This window comes from Triturus cristatus, chromosome 5_2, assembly GCF_964204655.1.
Source record: "Triturus cristatus chromosome 5_2, aTriCri1.1, whole genome shotgun sequence".
Taxonomy (NCBI): Eukaryota; Metazoa; Chordata; class Amphibia; order Caudata; family Salamandridae; genus Triturus; species Triturus cristatus.
The window spans coordinates 269,072,892-269,093,908 of NC_140588.1; positions in this window are offsets into that span (position 1 = coordinate 269,072,892).

Below are 21,017 nucleotides of genomic sequence, written 5' to 3' on the forward strand. Positions count from 1 at the left end.
TTAATTAGAGGGGATGTGTAACATTTAGGTTTTTGCAACACGAGAGTGGTAGCCTTGTAATTATAAGGTTGGAAAAATGAACATTCTAATTTTTGCCATATTGTTGTGGCATGCAGAGTCTCACCAGAGAGCATGCTCCCAAATTGCTTAAGGATAAAGGTGGAATTATATGTAATAAAATTGGGCAATTAACACCCTCTCCCCCAATTATTTCAGGTTCTTGGAGTTTAGTTAGAGAAATACGGGCTCTTTTCTTATTCTATGCAAATCTCGACAAAAGGCCATCAATAGATCTACAAAATGAAGTGGGCTGCTCAATACAACAGTATGGATAAATAAAAATTAATAATCGGGAGGCACATCATTTTAATTGTGTCCAATCTACCCCACCAAGATAAAAATAATGGGGACCATTTTCCTGTAAGGCTATTAAGTTTTATTTGAGTTCACCAATATTCATCTGGAGAGTTTGCTGGATAGACATGGAATACCAAATCCTGATACTTTAATGTTAGTGACTCTGCCTAAGTTTCACCTGCCGAAACTGCGGCTACACCAGCCAGCGCACACCTGCACGTCCTGCCCACCTCAACATTGCTGGCCACAACCACCTGAGCGGGGTTCTACTCAACACCCGCTCAGTCCACAAGCACGCCGTCGAACTCTGGGACCTGCTCGACTTCTCCGCCCCGCACGTCGCCTTCCTGACAGAGACCTGGATGAACACCTCCTCGGCACCCGACATAGCCATAGCCATCCAGGACGGCTACAAGATCACCCGAAGGGATCGAAAGAACAACAAACCAGGAGGAGGAATCGCCATCGTCCACAGGAACACCATCAGCATTTCGAACAACACCGAAGACTCCCTCAGCACGGTCGAACACCTACACTTCCAGATCCATGTCAATCACAACATCACCCTCAGAGGCACACTTGTCTACAGACCTCCGGGAGCCAGACCACAGTTCAGCAAACCCATCGCCGACCTCATCAGCACGCACGCCCTCACCTCCACAGACTACATCCTCCTCGGAGACCTGAACTTCCACCTCGAACGCCAACGACAGCAACACCACAACGCTGATCGACAAACTCACCAACCTCGGAGTCAAACAACTCGTCACGACTCCCACCCACTCCGCCGGTCACACGCTCGACCTCCTCTTCTCCGCCAGCTACCACGTCACCTTCAGCCACACCACCGAACTCCACTGGACTGACCACCACTGCATCCACTTCACCTTCAAGAAACACAGCGCACACAACCAACCGCAACGTATCCCACACTGCAGCTGGAAAAAGTCACCGAAGACCAGCTCACCACCACACTCGCCCGAGACCCTCCACCCGAGCACTCCGATATCGACGCACCAGCCAACAACTTCAGACAATGGATCGACTACTGCGTCAACACCCTCACCCCGATAATGAAGCCCTCCAACAGGTGCACTGACACGAGCCACCTGGTTCAACACTGACCTCCAAAACTCCAAGCACACCTGCAGAAGACTCAAGAAACATTGGCGCAATGACCAGACTCCAGACAACCACGCAGCCCTCATAAACGCCAGATGCAAACACCACCAACTCATCCGATCCACCAAAAGAACCTCCTTCAAAAGAACGCATCAACAACAATGCACACAATAGCAAAGAGTTCTTCAACATTGTGAAAGAACTCGCCACCCCCAGCTCCTGCTCCAACGACATACCGCCATCACAAGAACTCTGTGACACCCTGGCTACCTTCTTCCACCGCAAGATTGCAGACATCCACAACAGCTTTGACACCCAGACACCGACGACAGACGCCATCACCCCCGTCTCTGCACCCACCAAGCACATCGACCCTCTACTCTCCTGGCACAACGTCAACGACAAAGACACCATCAAAATCATGAACACCATCCACTCCGGCTCACCCTCCGACCCGTGCCCCCACCACATTTTCAACAAAGCAAGCTCCATCATCGCACCCCAACTCAGGAAGATCATCAACAGCTCCTTCGAGACCGCCACCTTCCCAGAAAGCTGGAAACACACCGAGATTAATGCCCTTCTCAAAAAACCCAAGGCGGACCCAAAGGACCTCAAGAACGTACGACCCTTCTCCCTGCTCCCGTTCCGACCAAAGGTCATTGAGAAGACTGCCAACAGGCAACTGACCACTTCCTGGAGGAGAACAATATCCTGGACTCCTCCCAATCTGGCTTCCACAGCAATCACAGCACCGAAACCGCCCTCATCACCGCCACTGACGACATCAGAACCATACTGGACAACGGCAAAACTGCGGCCCTCATCCTCCTGGACCTCTCGGCCACCTTCCACACCGTCTGCCATAACACCCTGCGCACACGCCTCCATGATGCAGGGATCCGAGACAAAGCCCTGGACTGGATCACCTCCTTCCTCACCGGCAAAACGCAGAGAGTTTGCCTCCCCCCTTCAGGTCCGAAGCCACCACAATCACCTGCGGCGTACCCCATAGTTCATCCCTCAGCCCAAGCCTTTTCAACGTCTACATAGCACCGCTCACTAACATCCTCTGAGCACACCACCTCAACATCGTCTCGTACGCCGACAACACCCAGCTGATCCTCTCCCTCACCAACGACCCGGCCACTGTCAAATCCAACCTCCACAAGGGAATGAAGGCCGTCTCAGAGTGTATGAAGACGAGCCGGCTGAAACTGAACTCGGACAAGACGGAGGTCCTCATCCTTGGCTCCACCCCCACTGCATGGGACAACTCCTGGTGGCCAGCCATGCTGGGTGCCGCCCGACACCTACCAACCACGCATGCAACCTGGGAGTCATCCTGGACTCAACGTTGTCTATGACCCAGCAAGTCAACACGGTCTCCTCCTCCTGCTTCAACATCCTTCGCATGCTCCGCAAGATCTACAGATGGATCCCCACCAAAACCAGAAGAACAGTCACCCAAGCACTCGTCAGCAGCAGGCTGGACTATGGCAACACCCTTTACGCAGGAACGACGACCATACTCCAGAAGAGACTCCAACGCATACAAAACGCCTCCGCACACCTCATCCTTGGACTCCCTTGCCACAGCCACATCACCACCCACCTGAGAGACCTGCACTGGATCCCGATCAACAAGAGGATCACCTTCAAGCTCCTCACCCACGCTCACAAAGCGCTCCACAACACCGGACCAGCATACCTCAATGAACGACTGTCCTTCTACACCCGGAACAGCCAGCTCCGCCGACCTCGCACTCACCACCGTCCCACGCATCTGCTGAACGACCACTGGTGGAAGATCATTCTCCCACCTCGCCGCCAAAACATGGAACACCCTCCCCATCCACCTGCGTCAGACCCAGGACCTGCTGACCTTCAGGAGAAGTCTCAATACCTGGCTGTTCGACCTGTAGCTGCTCCCCCCTTCCCTCAGCGCCTTGAGACACTCACGGGTAAGTAGCGCGCTTTACAAATGTCAGATTGATTGATTGATTGAGAATAAAGGCATGATTTCTGATTTATAGATATTTAATTTAGAACCAGAGAGTTTAGAAAAAGAGTATAGTTCTTTAAAAAGTAATTGGTAGAAGATGATTGAGGATTAGAATTAAACAATAAAAGATCATCAGAATATGCAGAGAACTTTACTTCACCCAGTGGATATTTATATCCCATTATGTGCTGAGTTCTTTGAAGTTTTTATAGAAAAGATTCCAAAGATAAAATAAAAAGTATGGGGGACAAAGGGCAACCTTGTCAAGTCCTTGTTTATTGGGAAAAATAAGATGATTGTATGTTGTTATAATAAAGGAGTTTTAGGAGAGCTTATAGTATTTAGATATATTGTAAAATTATCGACCGAAAACCATGCCATTGCAGTACCTTATTAATAAAATACAACTTTATTCTGTCAAAAGTCTTCTCAGCATTAAGGGAAATATTGGACAAATGTTGAAGAAGTGTGGACACAACATGAATTATATTTATGAAAGTTCTAAAATTACCAGTAATAAAAAAGACTGACAAATCCAGATTGTTCAAACTCTATTAATTTAGGAATTAATTCAGTAGTGCACATTGCTAATATTTTGGAATACATTTTACAATCAGTGTTATTAAGGAAAATGGGTCATTATGTGTACAGATGGCTAAATCACAATCACAAAGACAGAGCATGGCGTACAAAAATGAACTTTTGGGGCCTACTAAAGAGCAAAAATGGCAAAAAAGGGAATTTGAAGGGAAATCCATCAGGACCAGGAGCTTTCCCATTTAATAGATGAGCAGTTGCTGCAAACATTTAATTAAGTTCAATTTCACAATCCAATGGAGATAGATCAATTAATTAATCAGGACATTTCTGAATTAAATCAAAAAAGCAATCTAATGACTCATCAGATGAAATGGTTTCAGGGGTATGGAGAGTCTTATAGCATTTGACAAAACATTGTAATATGTCTGAATCATTATGAAAAGACTCACCCTTTGCAACGAAAACTGTGGCAAAATGGGATTTTTGTTTTCAAATTTTTAAATAATTAGCATACATTTTCCTTGATTTGTTTTGCTCTCCATACCATTTTGCAATAATTCTGAGCAAAGAATGAGAAGCTTGTTCTATAGACATTTTACTAAATGCAACTTAATTTGGTCAGTGAAATTAAGAATGTAATGTGGTCTTCTGGAAGTTGGGGAGCCAACAGTGGGCCGATTGGCCCCGATCAACTCCTGGTATCCTATGGATCCTTCTGCTAGAGATAAAATTCTGGCCGAGACGGATCTTTATTTTCAAGAAAACGATGGATCGGTTGAATCATCAACGGTACTGTGGGAGGCCTACAAGTACATAATCGGGGGGTAGTCCTGACCAGAGGCGCAACTAGAGCCAAATTTCGGGGGGGGGGCTAAGAAAAAATTTCGGGGGGGGCTGAATCTTTCAAGCCATAGGCAGAGTGTAGCTGCAGGGGCTCTTAGAAGGGGTGAAACAATAGCGAGGCCTCATTAACATGCAAATGGTCTTTTAAAGACCTGTGAAGTGCTCGGGTGCGGCTGTGTGTGCGCCGGGAAGCTGTCTCATCCCGGGCTGCCACACACGACGGGGGGGGCTGCAGCCCTGTGAGTCCAATGGGTGTTGCGCGCCTGGTCTTGGCCCATATTGCGAGGCGACAAAAGGAAAGTGGGGCCGCTATGGCTTGCCTTGAGAGGGAGATCCTTGTCCTGGAACGTGAGGTGCGATCGAACGACTCGTTAGAAGTACGCCAGAAGCTCTGTGTAAAAATCAAAGAGTTTTCCGATCCGGCCTCGGATGCCGCTAAAGAGCACCATCGGGCCACACTCAGTAGGATATATGATGTGGGTGACAAAGCGGGCAAATTGCTGTCTTGGTTGGACCGTAGGGATAGGACCCAGCAAGTGGTGGTGGAACTGGAGACTGACACCCCGCCCCTTCTCACCGCGCCTCAGGACATAGCGGATGCGTTTGGCCAATATTACCAGTCCCTTTATACATCTCACACGGCACACTCTGAAGACGATGCGGCTTCGCTTCTCCGTGATATCACGATGCCGCTCCTCACTGAGGAGGAGCGCACTGACTTGGATCTTGTAATTACTGTGGAGGAGGTTGAGAAGGCCATCCATGACTTGCGGGGTGGGAAGGCATCGGGTCCTAACGGTATACCGATAGAACTGTTCAAGATCACGGCGAACAGGTGTGTGCCTTATCTCGTAGCCATGTTTCAGGATAGTAAGGACAGGGGCATTCTGCCTGACGACCAGAGGCTCGCGAACATAGTCGTCATTCCCAAAGCGGGCAAACCCGCTCATAAATGCTCATCGTACAGACCCATCTCATTGCTCAACTGCGAAACTTAAGTCCTGGCAAAGCTCCTCACCACCTGTTTACTCAAGGTCCTCCCGCGCCTTGTCCATCCGGACCAGTCGGGTTTTATGCCGTCAAGAAATACCTCTCTCAATCTGCGCAGGCTCCACGGGGTTCTGGGCAGGGTAGACACGCTTAGAGAGGATGCAGTCGTGGTGTCCCTGGACACTGTGTCAGCCTTTGACACCATTGAATGGCCTTATTTGTTTGCCGTACTCCTCAAACTGGGGTTTGGACCTGAGTTCATTGGCTGGGTGCGCCTTCCCTATTGCCAGCTATTGGCACAAGTGGTTGTCAACAACAGGAAGTCCCCCGTTTTCGCTCTGGAAAGAGGCACTCATCAGGGCTGTCCGTTATCACCGCTTCTCTTCGCGTCAGCCCTGAAGCCCTTGGCCACCTGGGTCCATCAGGACTCCGTAATCCGGGGTCTGAGATGGACTCACGGATGGGAGGACCGCATTTCGCTCTATGCGGATGATATCCTGCTCTATCTAGCCTCCCCCGCGGTCTCCCTCAACGTAGTCTTGGATATATTCTGTGTCTTTGGCAGGTTCTCAGAGTATTCTAATAATTGGTCCATGTCGGTGCTCTATGTCCTTTCTGGTGACCGGCCCAGGCTTCCCCGGGGCTGTCAGCTGACGGAAGCAGCTGATGGCTTCAAATATCTGGGTATATGGGCTTCAAGGGACCTCTTCCGGTCCTATGAAAACAATCTTTTACCGCCGCTAGCGCGCTTTAAGGCCAACGTTTTGCATTGGAAGACGCTCCCGCTGACGCTCCTGGGGCATGCTGCCCTGTTCAAAATGATGTCCTTGCCCAGATTTTTATACACAGTGCAAAACGCTCCTCTCCTGATCCCTGCAGCCTACTTCCGAGACCTCAATGGTGTAATTCAGGATCTCCTGTGGGAGGGCAGACCACCACGTATTGCCACCCACAAACTTACGCTTGGCTGGTTCGATGGGGGGATAGGGCTCCCTGATGTTAAGAAATATTATTGGGCGGCCCTACTTAGTGGCTATCAATCAGTGCACATATCGGTCGCCTAACGACCCTGCTTATCAGATTGACCGAAGGCTCCTCCTGGGGGGCAGCTTCGAGGGTACGCTCTATGCTCGGCCCTTACGACCCGTCCCTACCGGCCCAACGGGGCATGCAGTGGCTATTTGGAAGGCAGCCAACAGGAGTCTGGGGTGGGAGGGTAGGCTCACGCATGCCACGCCACTATGGCACAGTCAACAGCTCGGCAGGCTGATCCGCTCTAAACATTTGGAAAAATGGGACACCATTGGCATATCACAGATTGGCGACCTATGGAAGTCTGGGGATGTGGTGCCCTTCGCCCGGTTGCAACGGCAGTATGAACTTGCCGAAGCTGAATACTTTCGGTATCTTCAAATCAGACATGCTTTGCTTGCGCTTCTTTCCAGAGGCTCTGACCACCCTGACTCCTCCCCGCTTTAGGACAGAATACTTGATGGGAAACTTTCGGAAAAGGCCATCTCCCTTATCTATAAGAAGCTTATTAACAATATGGTTGACCCCCTGATCAGCCTGAGGGCTAGATGGGACTACGATGTCACAGGTTTGGACGACGAGGAGTGGTGGGTGGCGGTGGCCTCTCCCCGTGAGGTGGCCATCTCCTCCCGGCTCCGACTGGTTCAACTTTAGCTGCTTCATAGATCCTTTCTGTCGGGGCCACTGTTGGTTTGCATGGGATTTATCCAGGATGGTTGCTGTGTGAGAAATTGTGGGCAAGATGGCACTTTCATACATGTTATCTGGGAATGTGCAGTTATCCAGGGGTACTGGGAACAGGTGGTGGGCCGCATGGAAGAGGCACTGGGGCAGGGGATTCACTGCAACATCAAGTTGGCGTTGTTAAACATCTGGGACCCGACCGACCTGAACTCTAGGGAGCGAATTTGGGTGACGCTTGGGTTCATGATTGCAAAGCCGAACATCGTACGGATTTGGAGGGCTCCAAATCCACCGACAATTGTGGACTGGTCCAATGACATGGACTGGTGCATGGTAACTGAGAAATCCATCTACGAGGCCAGGGGATACCTGAACAAGTGGACGCATGTCTGGGGCCTGTGGAACACCTATAGAGGGGAAATCTGTGCGCCCCCATGGACTAGAGACACTGTCAGAGGATCTTGTTGCTGTTTAAACAAATGGGTTGTCTGATTATTGTCACATGTATCTCTGGGCTAATGTTGCAAATGTCCACTATGTGTCGACCTGACCGCAAATTTGCTATGTATCTATCATGCCTTTTTCTTTAATAAAACCTAAAAAAACAAAAGAATGTAATGTTGTTTAAAGAATAACATCCATGCGCCAAAAGTTTGATCTGCTATAAAAGTAAAAGGCCTTCTTTTTTATGGCTACTTAATTCATAATAAAGCCTCTAGCAGTTAAATGTGTCCCATATATTTTGAATACAGGTTTCTTTGGCCATATTGAAAACAAAAAAGTCTTCAGCACACTCTTGAATTTTCTTTATTAAAGGATTATCTGACAATATTGTAGTGTTGAAGCACCAATTATTTACTAAAGGGTTTCGTAAACTAAGCTCCAAGTCAATAGTGACCCGAGTATGGTCTGAGATCAAAATTGCTCCAATCTCAGCATTCAATAAGGATTTGAATAGATTTTCACTTAGAAAGAAATAATCTATCCTTGAATGATGAACAGGGATGTAGAAAGTATATTTCCAGAGATTGAGATTAGAAATCCTTCAGGCACCCATCAAACTCCTGTTGGATGTAGATCTTTTAAATGCTTTCTGCATTTTATTAGGTATGTATTTAGAAGTTGAATTCCTATCCAGAAGGGATCTAAGATTGGATTACAATCCCTACTCAAAATGAGATTCTTATGAGAACATGAAATTCACTTTAAGGATACAAAATCCCAAAAAGGTACATTAACCCCTTGAGTGCCCATGACGAGATGGTCTCGTCATGGGCCGCGGTTGCGCTGTGCCCATGACGAGACTATCTCGTCATGAACCCCGCCCGCTAATTCAACGCCCGGCACAGGGCGGGGAAAGGGCGGGGCACACCAGGGGTTAATACTAGTTGGACAGTTCACATTAAATATAGAAAAGGGAATGGCATTAATTTTAATATGCATGAATAACCATCTTCCATTCTCATCATGTTCAGGAGATGTAACATCTAAATATACTGCTCTAAGAATCAAAATGGCCACCCCATTCTTTTTCCCATTAACCAAAGAGCAATACACTTGACTAACCCAACATTTTCGCAAATAATTAATATCTTTCGCAGAGAGATGGGTATCCTGTAAGAGGGCAATCTCTATTCTGACATTTCATTTTAGATAATTGGGAAATCACTCTATCTTTTGATAGGGCTATGCAAGCCCTGAACATGGGTAATGTCCAAATCCGGGTTGGAAGTTCGAGTGTTACTCAAGTGAACTTAAAAAAGGGGGTAATACCTTCGAATGTTCAGAACTTCGTGGGGATAACAAGGGTGCGTGTTTACGCGATTCCGTAGCGAGCACGACTTGTGCTGACGCTGTCTTCCTGGACAGGAAGACAGCATCAGCACAAGTCGTGCTCGCACCTTTGTTATCCCCACGAAGTTCTGAACCTGAACCTTCGAAGGTATTACCCCCTTTTTTAAGTTCACTTGAGTAACACTCGAACTTCCAACCCGGATTTGGACATTACCCATTTCCCTCACACATCACTTTCTCCTGAGGTCCTGAAGAAAGCACCCGACCCTTCTGGGTAAATTAGGGGCTGAAACATGTCGACCAACTACTCAGACTAAAAGTGCAGCGGACCCTTTACATGTCCCATCTGCACATCTCTGTATTTTATTTTTTCCCTTGCACCGAACGGAATAAAATTAAGTCTAGGCAGCAAGAGGAATTTTAAATTATTCACACCACATGGGCACTTCACATTTTTTGTATTTTTACATTTTTTCTCTGATCACTACTGTAACATCCAGTGGTTCCCTCTGGGCGGAGGAAGCATGAGAGAAAACCCTATGATGATGCTGTCACGTAGTTAAAATCAAGGCGGAGAATCGAGATATACCGCCCCTGAACCGTTTTACGTGAATGAGGGTTTTTTATCAAATATCGGAGACAAACACCCGAACCCTGGTGACAGATACAAGTGATCCATTCCCCTTGATTATTAATGACTAGCTGGAAGCCGAATGGATCACAGCTCCTTCTATCTCCCTTCACCTTGATTTAAATATATGTAATAGTTATGCAATAATGAAATGTTGCAGAAGCCAGATAAAATGTAAACATATTCTGACCTGAAAACTTAGACATTTGGAAGATAAACTCATCCCATAAAGAATAGGTTACAAATTAGAACAGCATGATTAAAAAAAGAGGAAAAAAGAGAAAAAGGGATGGGGAAAAAGCCCAAATAGTAAGAAAGAAGATATGGTATGAGGTCAAAGTGACCCCAATCATGGAATTGAATTCAAGTAAATAAAGTAAGGAAAATGAGGAGTGGTGACTCACCACGAAAAAGAGGCAGAAGAGGACGGCACTACAGAAATATCAATATATTTAAAGAAATATAATAGGGAGGTCGCAAACAGACAAATAATATTTAATAAAAGACATATGATACCACCAGATATCATTTATTTTGAAACAAAGACTTACCAACTTAGCAGACAATGGAAAAGAGATAATAGCTCAGAGAACTAATGGCGAACCAGAACCAGACTAAAAATCAAGTGACAGGTAGACAAATAGGATGCATCGTGAGATGCTAGTCAACAAACAGCTAAGAAGAGATGTTATAAAAAAAGAGATAAACGAAAACATAAAAATAAACCAAAACAAATAATTTTAACACATCATAACAAGACAATTCTAAAACAGACTAACAAGAGCAAGCAAAAAATACAATGATATTGTCACTAACAGGGAAAATTACAACTAATTTCAATTGGTTTTTATTGCTTCATCCTTCTGCAAGTGAATAAAGGTATGAAGTTTACTTGGACAATCCTAAGTCATTGTTTATTTCATTCTGTGTGACCTTGAAACAGCATGAGTGATTCAGACCATATCTAGCATTCATAGCTAGAAGTGTAGGATGCATGTCCAGGAATTCTTTTATCCCAGTCATTGCAGCTCTAGAGGTGTCTTGAGAAATGAAGATTCTTTGTCCCTGCCATCACATCTGCTTGCACTGTTTTTTTACTTCAAGGAGTGACATTAGATCTGTGTACTGTAGAATCAGGGCAATAATACCTTGTTGTTTAGATTGATCATTTGTAGATACAATTCTTGAACCAATTTGATGAGCTCTTTGTATGTTGAAAACAGTGGCACTTGGCAAGCCAACTATTATAAGAACATTCGATTTCATGAAAGAGACCATGGCTGGCCATTTCGCTCCTTCAGGATTGCCATGAATACACAAATGACTATGTCTATTCCTGTTTTCCAAATCTTCTGTTTGTTCTAAGAGCTTTAGTCATCCTGTCAAGTTCAGCTACAACACCTTGAGCATCACTGACCTTTTGCTCCATCTCTGAAAGTCTTGTATCAAGGGTCAGCCATTTATCTTCAACTTGTTGAACTGTAGCATTGATGTGAACTAAGTATGGCTTTTAAGTTAAGCATGTCTATCACATCCTCTAGCATCAGAATGGGGGGACTCTGTTGGTCAACTGGGATATTGTAAGGTCTCTCATTAGACCCTCAAAAGCTGAGAGCGCCCTTTCTTGATGCTGTCAACGATAAATTGAAACAAGCATTATCAGATTTTGATCCCAAGCTTCTGCGATTTTGCTTTTCCATGAGAAATGTTTGTGATGCAAAGAATTGTGTCTGCTCATGTATAAATATGAGAAGGTTTGACATTTTTCCACAAACAAATAGTATTGTCTCAGTTTCAAAAATGTTGCTCATAAGAATTTGGAAGAAGAGAGGAACTAACAAGAACCTCAACAAACCCAACTGGGAACAACACAAATAATTGACCATATATAACTGGCAAGTAAAGAGTTAGTTAGCCATGTGTTGCAAGAAATTACCATGTGTGAGTGCAAACAAATTAGATCAAAGTACCAAAAAGACTGTATTTAATCTGTGCATGAGAAAACCCATCTCAAACATCTGTCCATTAAACATGGTAACAGCATAAGACTAAGAGGTGAACAACAGGAATATGAGTCCTTGTAGAAAGAAAGTTCAAATAAAAAAATCCAGTTCAAAGAGTCACTGTCTCTTTATTAAGTCAGTCTTTTCCTTCATAAAATGCCACTTTATTTGAGTGAAAGCATTAAAGTACACTTCCAAAAACATTCCAGGAAGGCAAACAGTGCAGGAACCAACATTCGTTGCATACAAATTGGCAGCCATGAAGCACTGTGCTGAGTAGCAGCAAGCGGGAGAAAATAATAACACCCTTGTTAGCTTAAAGGGCTGAAAAAACTCACTGTGCCACTGCCCAGTAACTCTGCCTGAGGAATCTATCAAATTTAGTATGGAGATGCTGGTGGAGCTGCCAAATACCTCCCAAAGAAGAACGGGAGACCAAGGGCGTCAGATTCAAACCACCATCTTGTGGGCAGTCAAGTCACACACTCCCATTATTTGCTTTCTAGTAAATGTAATTTAGCTTTTTTTCACAATAAATACGGATGACAAGTTCCATTATGCAAAAAAAACTCTACTAGATGAGCATCTTATGCCTTATACAGGAAGATAGTGTGTATTTGATGTGTAGATAATCTGTTTTGCATCTATAAAATTCCACAGCAAGACACCTGGGGTCACAATATGCAAAATGGTGCACTATGCCTTTATGTGATGGGCACGGGGACACCCATTGTAGACAAGAACTGTGTGCCATATTACATTTTAAAAAAGTGCTGTCTCCAGTGCAGGTGCAATTACCCTTTTTTCTGAGCTCATATGTAAAATGCCATTATAAACTTAAAAGCCTTATGAGCACTATAAGGGCTTTCATTCTCTGCACAGGGCACAAAACTGCTAATTGTCCGGTACCCAATGTTTAATGATCTCAGTGAGAACAAATATGTTGGAACTAATTGGTAATTGGCTATTCCTTCCCATTTTGGGGTTACGTTGGAAGATTCCCCTTCATTGGGAGTACCATAAATTCCCCCCAGTGAAGTACGAACAAATAAAAATAAAAGCATATATAAAAGTAATAACATCTACTATAATTGCTTGACTACCAAGCCCTTAATCCTGATCCACCCCCACCTTTACAGCGCTATAATCTTTTTCATAAAATGTTATTTTATATAGGATTTTACTTCTTCACACATGTACCACTGTCATAGGATGGCTCCAGCACATATGTATTGCCTCACAATGTACTCACAATGAACTCTAGGACTTGATATATTATAATGTCTATAACCTCTCAGTTTCATTTTGTGCTTTTTTCATGTCTATGTGTGTCTATATTGTTTTTCTTATGTTTCAGTCTTGAAAAAGTTCTAGACTTTTCGGCCACCATGGGCGAAACACGTGTTGGTTGAGTGTTCACAGTCTACTGCCAGCAACTCTGTTGTTACACACCCATATTGTGTATATTCTGCACTGCAAATAAATTGGGATGTTGATATAACATAATGTTGTGTGTACTTAGCATTGAAAAAAAACTGTCCATATTATTGAGTTTGTTTACTCTACAATTACTTATTTTCTCAAAAAATCTTTTATACTTAATTGGCTAAACACCCTCCTGCCTTATATTTTACATATATCTAGGTTTAACGGCTCCAGCCTAGTTAGGTGCTACCTCCTGCTATTTTACTCACTGTTTTGTAATTGGATATTACTGGAATCTAGGTTAAAATTAATAGCTCCTGGGCCCGAATGGACGGCCTCTCACAGACTCCTTGGATATCGCAGAAAGCTTTTCTGCATATTTCGCGATGCTATATGCCCCCAAAGAATGTCTCCACAAGGACGAAATAGGCCGGTTCCTGGATGACCTCCCGCCTCGGGCTCTGTCTGATGAGGCCAGTGCGGAGCTTGATCTCCCGCTCACGGAGGAGGTATTGGGTGCAGCCCCGGGAGACCTCAACTCGGGTAAAGCGCCGGGGCCCAATGGGTTCCCCTGTGAGTTTTTTAAGAAATTCTTTCTGCAACTGGGACCCCATTACCTTAAAGTGGTGGAGGAGTCCCGTGAGCGGGGGTGTCTCCCTCGGGATTGGAGAAATGTGGAAGTGGTGGTGTTCCATAAACCGAGCAGACCCCCGGCTCAGCATGCTTCGTACCATCCCATCTCGCTTCTAAACGTAGAAGCAAAAATATTGACCAAAGCCCTGGCCAACCGCTTGCGGGTCCACATTACTACCTTGGTTCACCCCGACCAATCCGGGTTCATGCCCAAGAGGGTGACCCAACATAATATTCGCCACGCACAGGTAGCTATTGCGGCCATTCGGGGGCGTAGTGACCGGGCAGCGTTCTTGCTGGCTGATATGGACCGGGCATTTGATTCCCTTAGTTGGGTGTACCTATTCGCTCTGCTACGTATATTGAATCTCGGACCGTGCTCCTTGTCCTACCTGTCCCTGCTCTACACTGATCTTACTGCGTCGGTACGGGTTGCTGGCTCTATTTCCTCCACCTTCTCCCTTGGGCGGGGTACCCGGCAGGGCTACCTGCTGTCTCCCTCCCTGTTTGCTTTGGCGGTTGAACCGTTGGGTGCCTGGGTGCGCATAGATGCGCAGGTGACATGCTTCGAGTGGGCGCATGGATTGTCAGATCGTATTGCATTATATGCCGACGATGTGTTATTTTTCCTCACAGACGTTGATCGGACTGGCCCGCGGCTGCTTCGGATTATGCAGTTCTTTTGGGAATCATCTGGCCCATATCTGAATCCAAGCAAATGTACGTTATGGCTTCAGGGGGCACATTGGGTGTGGGTGCCTGGGCCGCGTCGGTTCGGGTTGTTACTTGCGAGATAAAGTATCTTGGAGTATTCCTATCGGACTCACCCACGGTGGCATGGGAGAGGAACTTGGCTCTTGTCTGGAACGCGTTCGGGGGGGATCTAAAAAATATGGTCTCGCATGCCGCAGTCTATCTATGGTCGATCGGCCATCTTCAAGATGGTCGCGCTTCCCCGCTTACTGTACCAGCTGCAGAATCATCCCTACCCGATTCCCCCTAGATGGTTTAGGCAGGTTAATGCGGCCTTGGGCCAATTTTTATGGGCAGGAGGTGCAGTAAGAGTTGCTTTAAGGACACGTTTCCTCTCTACGTATTGTGGGGGCTTTGCTACCTCTGATATCTTATCCTATTACATGGCCTCACATCTACTCGTCTCTAATGAGTGGTGGTATGGGAGTAGAGAAGACCCCACCTATGCTGTTGAGCGGCGCCTTATGGGGGATCTCTCTCTTCACATGATTCCATACTCAGCACCAGTACGTAGATCCCTGCCGTCAGCAACCCAGGTGGTTTTCCACATTTGGCGACAAGCCTTGCGGCGGATGGGGGGTTGGAACAGGCTGACCCAGGAAACCCTCCTGTGGAATAATGGCCGCCTGCCACAATTAGCTACTCTATCAGGGTTTCGCGGCTGGGACAATATCAATATCTCTACCCTGGGGGATGTAATGAGGGGGCTAATCCTGAAGTCTTTTCAAGACCGACAGAACGAATTTCACATGCCTAAATCCCAAGTCTACAAATACCTCCAGTTTCGACACGCCCTCTCCCCTAGTCTGGTGGGTCTGGACTCACTGGCGGAGTTCATCCCAGTGGAAGCCAAGGTATTTATGAGGAATCTGCAGGACCACAAAATATCTAAGATTTATCAGTCCATGGTAACTCACAGCTCCCCCTCATTGCAGAAGCTTAGAGAGGCCTGGGAGGGGGATGTTGGCTCGCTTGAAGAGGAAGACTGGACGGAGGCCTTGGTCTCCCCACGGGGGGGCGGTCATAGCAGTACTCCTATGTCTTATCCAGTTTAAATATCTTCATCGAGTATATTTTACGCAAGTCCCGTTGTGGAGGGCGTGTCTGGTGGCCTCCCCTGTATGCCTTAACGGGAGGAGGGGACCCTGATGCACACGGTCTGGCACTGTCTTTCCTTGGCACGGTTCTGGAGAGGGGTTGTGACCTGCCTCTCAGAGGTGCTGGGCTGGGATCTGCCCCAGTCACTGAAGTTAGTGCTACTACATGTCCTGGAAGGGATTGGGGGAAATATTTATAAACTCCACCTTATGTTGTTGGGGTTCACGTTGGCGAAGAGAGATATCGCCAAGGCATGGAAGGCGCCGACGCCACCCTTTGTGTCGGTATGGAAGAGGGGCTTAGACTTCTGTATGGGCTTGGAGCTTCCTATCTTCAGGGCAAGAGGGTGCCCGCAGAAGCATTTTAAAATTTGGAAGCGGTGGGCAGATTATCAGGGTTTGCTGCTGGCGCCGGTCGCTGCAGGAGGGTCCCTTAATCCAGCTTAATGTCACCCTGCTGGTGCAAGTTGTAATCCATTGCATATATGTGTACTGTTGCGAGTGGTTGTGGGGCAAGGCCACAACCAAGTTGTCTCTAGGAGGCTGTTAGTGCGACTGGGGGGGGGGGGATGTTGGGTGTTTTTTTTTCTAAGGTTTCTTTCATCTGTATCGCTCTTTCTTTGTCCTTGTGTTTTTTTATTGAAAAGTCGAAGTCATGTTGCATTGTACTTATTGTGCAGCTGTTTCTGGGTTTCAGAGCCCTGCTCTATATGTGTCATTTGATGAATAAAATCAGTTTGAATCCACTGGTCCACCTTTCAGTGCAGATGGACAAGTAGCACTTTCAGGAGGTGACAGGCACCCTCTTAATTCCTGCAAGGCAGGGTATTGTGTGGCTGTATGTGTCTACAGGAAAATGTTCATGGGGTCTCTGAGACACCCATGACCATCTCCCAAGGTGCACCCTCAGAGAGCCGTACAGCCAGTTGCCTCTCAGCAGTCTCTTTTCCCTACGGCTGCATATGTAATAAGGCAAAAGCATAAAGGCGATGGCATTCTCATATTTGCATGGGCCATTCTCCCATGTGAATAAGGAGACACCCTCTGGGATGAGCTAGCGCACTGGGTGCAACTGCATAATCCATAATGCAGAAGGGGCCAAAGAAGCATCTGCAGGCCTTTTTGTAATACCAAAGTGCACTGGGGTTCAAAAAGACAGGGAGAAATACCCTGACTCCCCCGGACATTATGTGTAATAAGGCCCCTCGTGTTCACCCTTTCTGTTTTTCAATGGTTTCCAGGAAAGGCACTTCAGATGACTGGTTGTGTTAATGGTTTATCACTATCACCACGGTAGGGTGTGCGTAACTTGTAAAAGAATGAGTGCCGGTGCCCAGGGTTCTGCTCAGAAGTCCTAAATCCTACTAATGTATCTTTAACCCACTTACAGACACTGTCTGCCCATTTATCAAACTCTTGCAGATTTCTGATTTTTATCCCTTTGTGATGGTCTTCCCCCGTTTTCGCTGTTTTGTGTGTTTTACCCACTCTTGCTCTGGTATATGTCTGATGCAGAAACAAAAAAGGCAGTCCCCAAAAATGAGTGCCAGTGGCCCCCAAAAGCAGCCACTGGCTCAAATCAAGCAATGCTGAAGGACATACACAGAAGCAGAGCTAACCTAATGATCACCCCACTTAATTGAGACTATATGACTCCATCTTTCGCAAACCTCTCTTCAAAGGTGAGTTAGTGCAATTGTTTCAATTGAAGAGGACCAACGCTACAACTTCCAGAATACACTGCATTGTTAAATAAAAAATTTGAAATAGCATCCCTGTTAAATAATTCGATCACCTCACGAGCAAAGAGAACATAAACCACGTAAAGAGGCCACATAGCCTCTGCCCAGCTGTGCCGGCTTTGCCAATGTTTTCAAACCCCACACTTTGTGCAGGTACGAGCCTCCAATTCTATAAGGGGCTCCATCCTTCCAGGCAGTGCTTAATTTGTAAAATATTAAGTGCCAGGGCTCTGACCAGGAGGCCACTGCAGCTTGCACCACTCATCGCCCTTGTCATTGCTGCCAAAACAACTATTAACCATCTCTCTCGCATGTAAATGCGACAGTTCAGATTATTCCAGGTCCCCAAAGCTAAAGGAATGGCTGGAGAGGCAGGTATTAGCAATTTATTTATGTATATTGTTTTCCCAAACAACTGTTCTACTGCTCATCTCTAAATTACATGAGCAGGGCCACCTTGTGGCAGACTGCCCTAAATGTGGTGTTGACAGTTAGGTACCGGTGCTGAGCACCGGAAACCAATTAAGTGCCGGTGCTCAGCAACGGAAAGCACCGGCTCAAATTAAGCACTGCTTCTAGGTGGTTTCAAGGCAACACAACCTAGATGATTGCAGCACTCCCAGGTTCCTATTCCCAAATATAGCAAGGAGAGATGGCAGCCATTACCCCAACTCTAGAGCTCAGAATTCGTTATCTATCTCCACTGGTTTGGCACTCCTGGCGCTGGTTGATAGGAAACCCTGGCACATTGACTGGGAATCGTGTCCCATACTGTCAAGACTCTGGGCCATATTATAAAGAACGGCGATAAAATTATCACCGCTTTAGCTGCAGGAAACTGCCGCTAAAGTGGCGATAAGGGGCTTGATAATATGCCCTAGAGAATTCCCATGGAAGCCCAGGTTCTGGTGTGAAGTACCACAAACCTGGGCTCCTATTGGAATTCTCTAGGACATATTATCAAGCCCCTTATCGCCGCTTTAGCGGCAGTTTCCTGCAGCTAAAGCGGCGATAATTGTATCGCCAATCTTGATAATATGGCCCTCTGTGTTTTTATACATGAACATCCACACAGGGAATAGTTAGGATTCATAGTCATGGTATGGCATAGTCTTATGTCATTCAACTCCACTCCCCAGAATGTGGTTTTGTTAGTCCAAGGTGAGATACCAAGAGCAGAACTAAATACTAATGGGAAAGAGAGAGAAGAGATAGCCAGTATATCATGTTCTTGTCAGGTGCATTTTCCTCAGACTTCAGAACACTCATCACTCAGTACTCACAGACTGGTTTTCTTGAGCAGCTTCAGTATATATTACATATAGATAGACATGTTCACTATTTACAAACAGTACACAGATATGTTGTGTACCATTCACAGACATCCATAAATGCAAAAAACTCTGGCAGTACAAGATGTTGAGCTTACCAACTTCAGAGTGGCAGATTGCGAATCTAAACTAGATCCAAAGGAAGCATGGGAATCCCATATTACCATACTAATGCCCCAGTTTGGGACTCCCCGGGCACTCCGGAGTGCCTTCAGGACCAGCTGTCCCAGCCTCTAAAAACAGCTGGCGTGAGGAGATGGGGAGATCTCTGGGGCAATTCGGGCCTCATGGATTGGGATTCCTTAGTGTCACTGACAAATGGATCTTTAACGAGATTTAAGTTTTACCAACTCTCCGCCTGGTGGTCAAGACAGATGTTACAGCGAGAGAGGGACCTTGAGATCCTTGAGTCTGTCTGCAGGGGAGGAGGGTGGAAACGAGAGGTTTCATTTTGGTATAGGGCTTTAATGGGGGCAACAGAAATGTTAAACTGTGGGCTGGCGAGTCTTTGGGGTAATTTGATATCAGATAGTCCCGAAGCAATTAGTAAGATCTGGACAGATTCTTTCTCTTTGTCGCAGAGCCTAATAAAACCAGCCAATCTAAGGAGAAACCATCTGTACACGGTCTATCGGGTGTACCGGACCCCTGCTAAACTGTCCAGGGTCACACTTGAGAGTTATTGTTGCCCACGCTGTAAACTCCTGGCAGCCGACGATATACATATATTCTTAGAATGTCCAAAGATTCTTGAATACTGGAAGGAGATCGTGGACTTCCTGGGGAAGGTTTTAACAACCACTATTACATGCTCTCCGAGGCTAGTTTTTTTTGGCTTACCACCTGGCTACAACGTTAATAACTATTCCTCACAATTCATATTCTATGTGATGGTTATAGCAAGGAGAGAGATCTGTAAAGAATGGAAGTCAGCGGCCCCCCCCAGGTTTACTGATTGCTTACGAAACATCATAGAAGTCAGTAAGATGGACATGGCGTGCCAAGTAGAGAATACAGACAATGTGTGGTTGGAATTGGTGGCCTGGTTGTCGATATAATGGTCCGATGATTATGCCAGAGGTTTGTGTCGGTCCTGTCCTCCCCAGGTCCGAGGTATTCCATCATAGGACAGGGGAGTGGGACAAGGAAACAGCCTACCTCTGGGTGACTCCTGACTGCTACACATTGAGTCCAGGGTGGTATCAACTTGACAATGTGAAAGGCACACGGGGTTCCCATCTAGAGTATATACTGGTGGCATATATGAGGACAAAAAAAAGAAAAAAAAAAAGATCCAAAGGAAGCAAGTACAAAGGTTGATGAAATCCAGCTCAATAGCAATCCTGGAAACAGGGTTTAGTAGAAGATGTGATGATCTAGGTGTATTATATGATATGGCTAGGTAGCCTTATCATGGAATACACTTGAAAAACCTTTATTGGGCCCAGTTAGGCTCATTTGTAAACCTTAAGCTCAGCGCTGGGTAGCTGTGAATTTGAGCAGCAAGGCTTAGACAAAGGAACTTAGTGTAAAACATTCAACAGTACCAAACAACATAATAAGAAAGCCACCCAATATGAAAGAAACAAAACACAAATTTATAAAGTGAGAGTATAATTAATGAATTTTTACAGTCTTTAATGAGCAAAATCCACCAGAGGGTTCCGGAGATAAAGATTTCTAAGCGGTTTATCACCTTTAATTTGCAACTTTTCAAATGTTTGAAACAGTTAGTTTGGCTACTCCAGCCCAGCTTGGGTGACCAAATCTGACACGGAGAAGGTCTAGGGGGCCAGTGGAGTAGATTTGGGCAGTTACTTGGCCACTAGAGCATTTTGTGGTAACCTTCCAGCAATGTGTGGCATCTGGCAATCCCACAGTGGACCACTCTGGCCACTATCAAAATGTTGGGACATACCCTTGGATGTTTGGTCAGTAGCCCACCTAGAGGTGTGGCTACCTGGGGACTAGACGCCAACAGGAAAACTGGCTTAGGGCGGGTGTTCCCTCTCTGGCCCTGTCTCCAGCTAGTCTA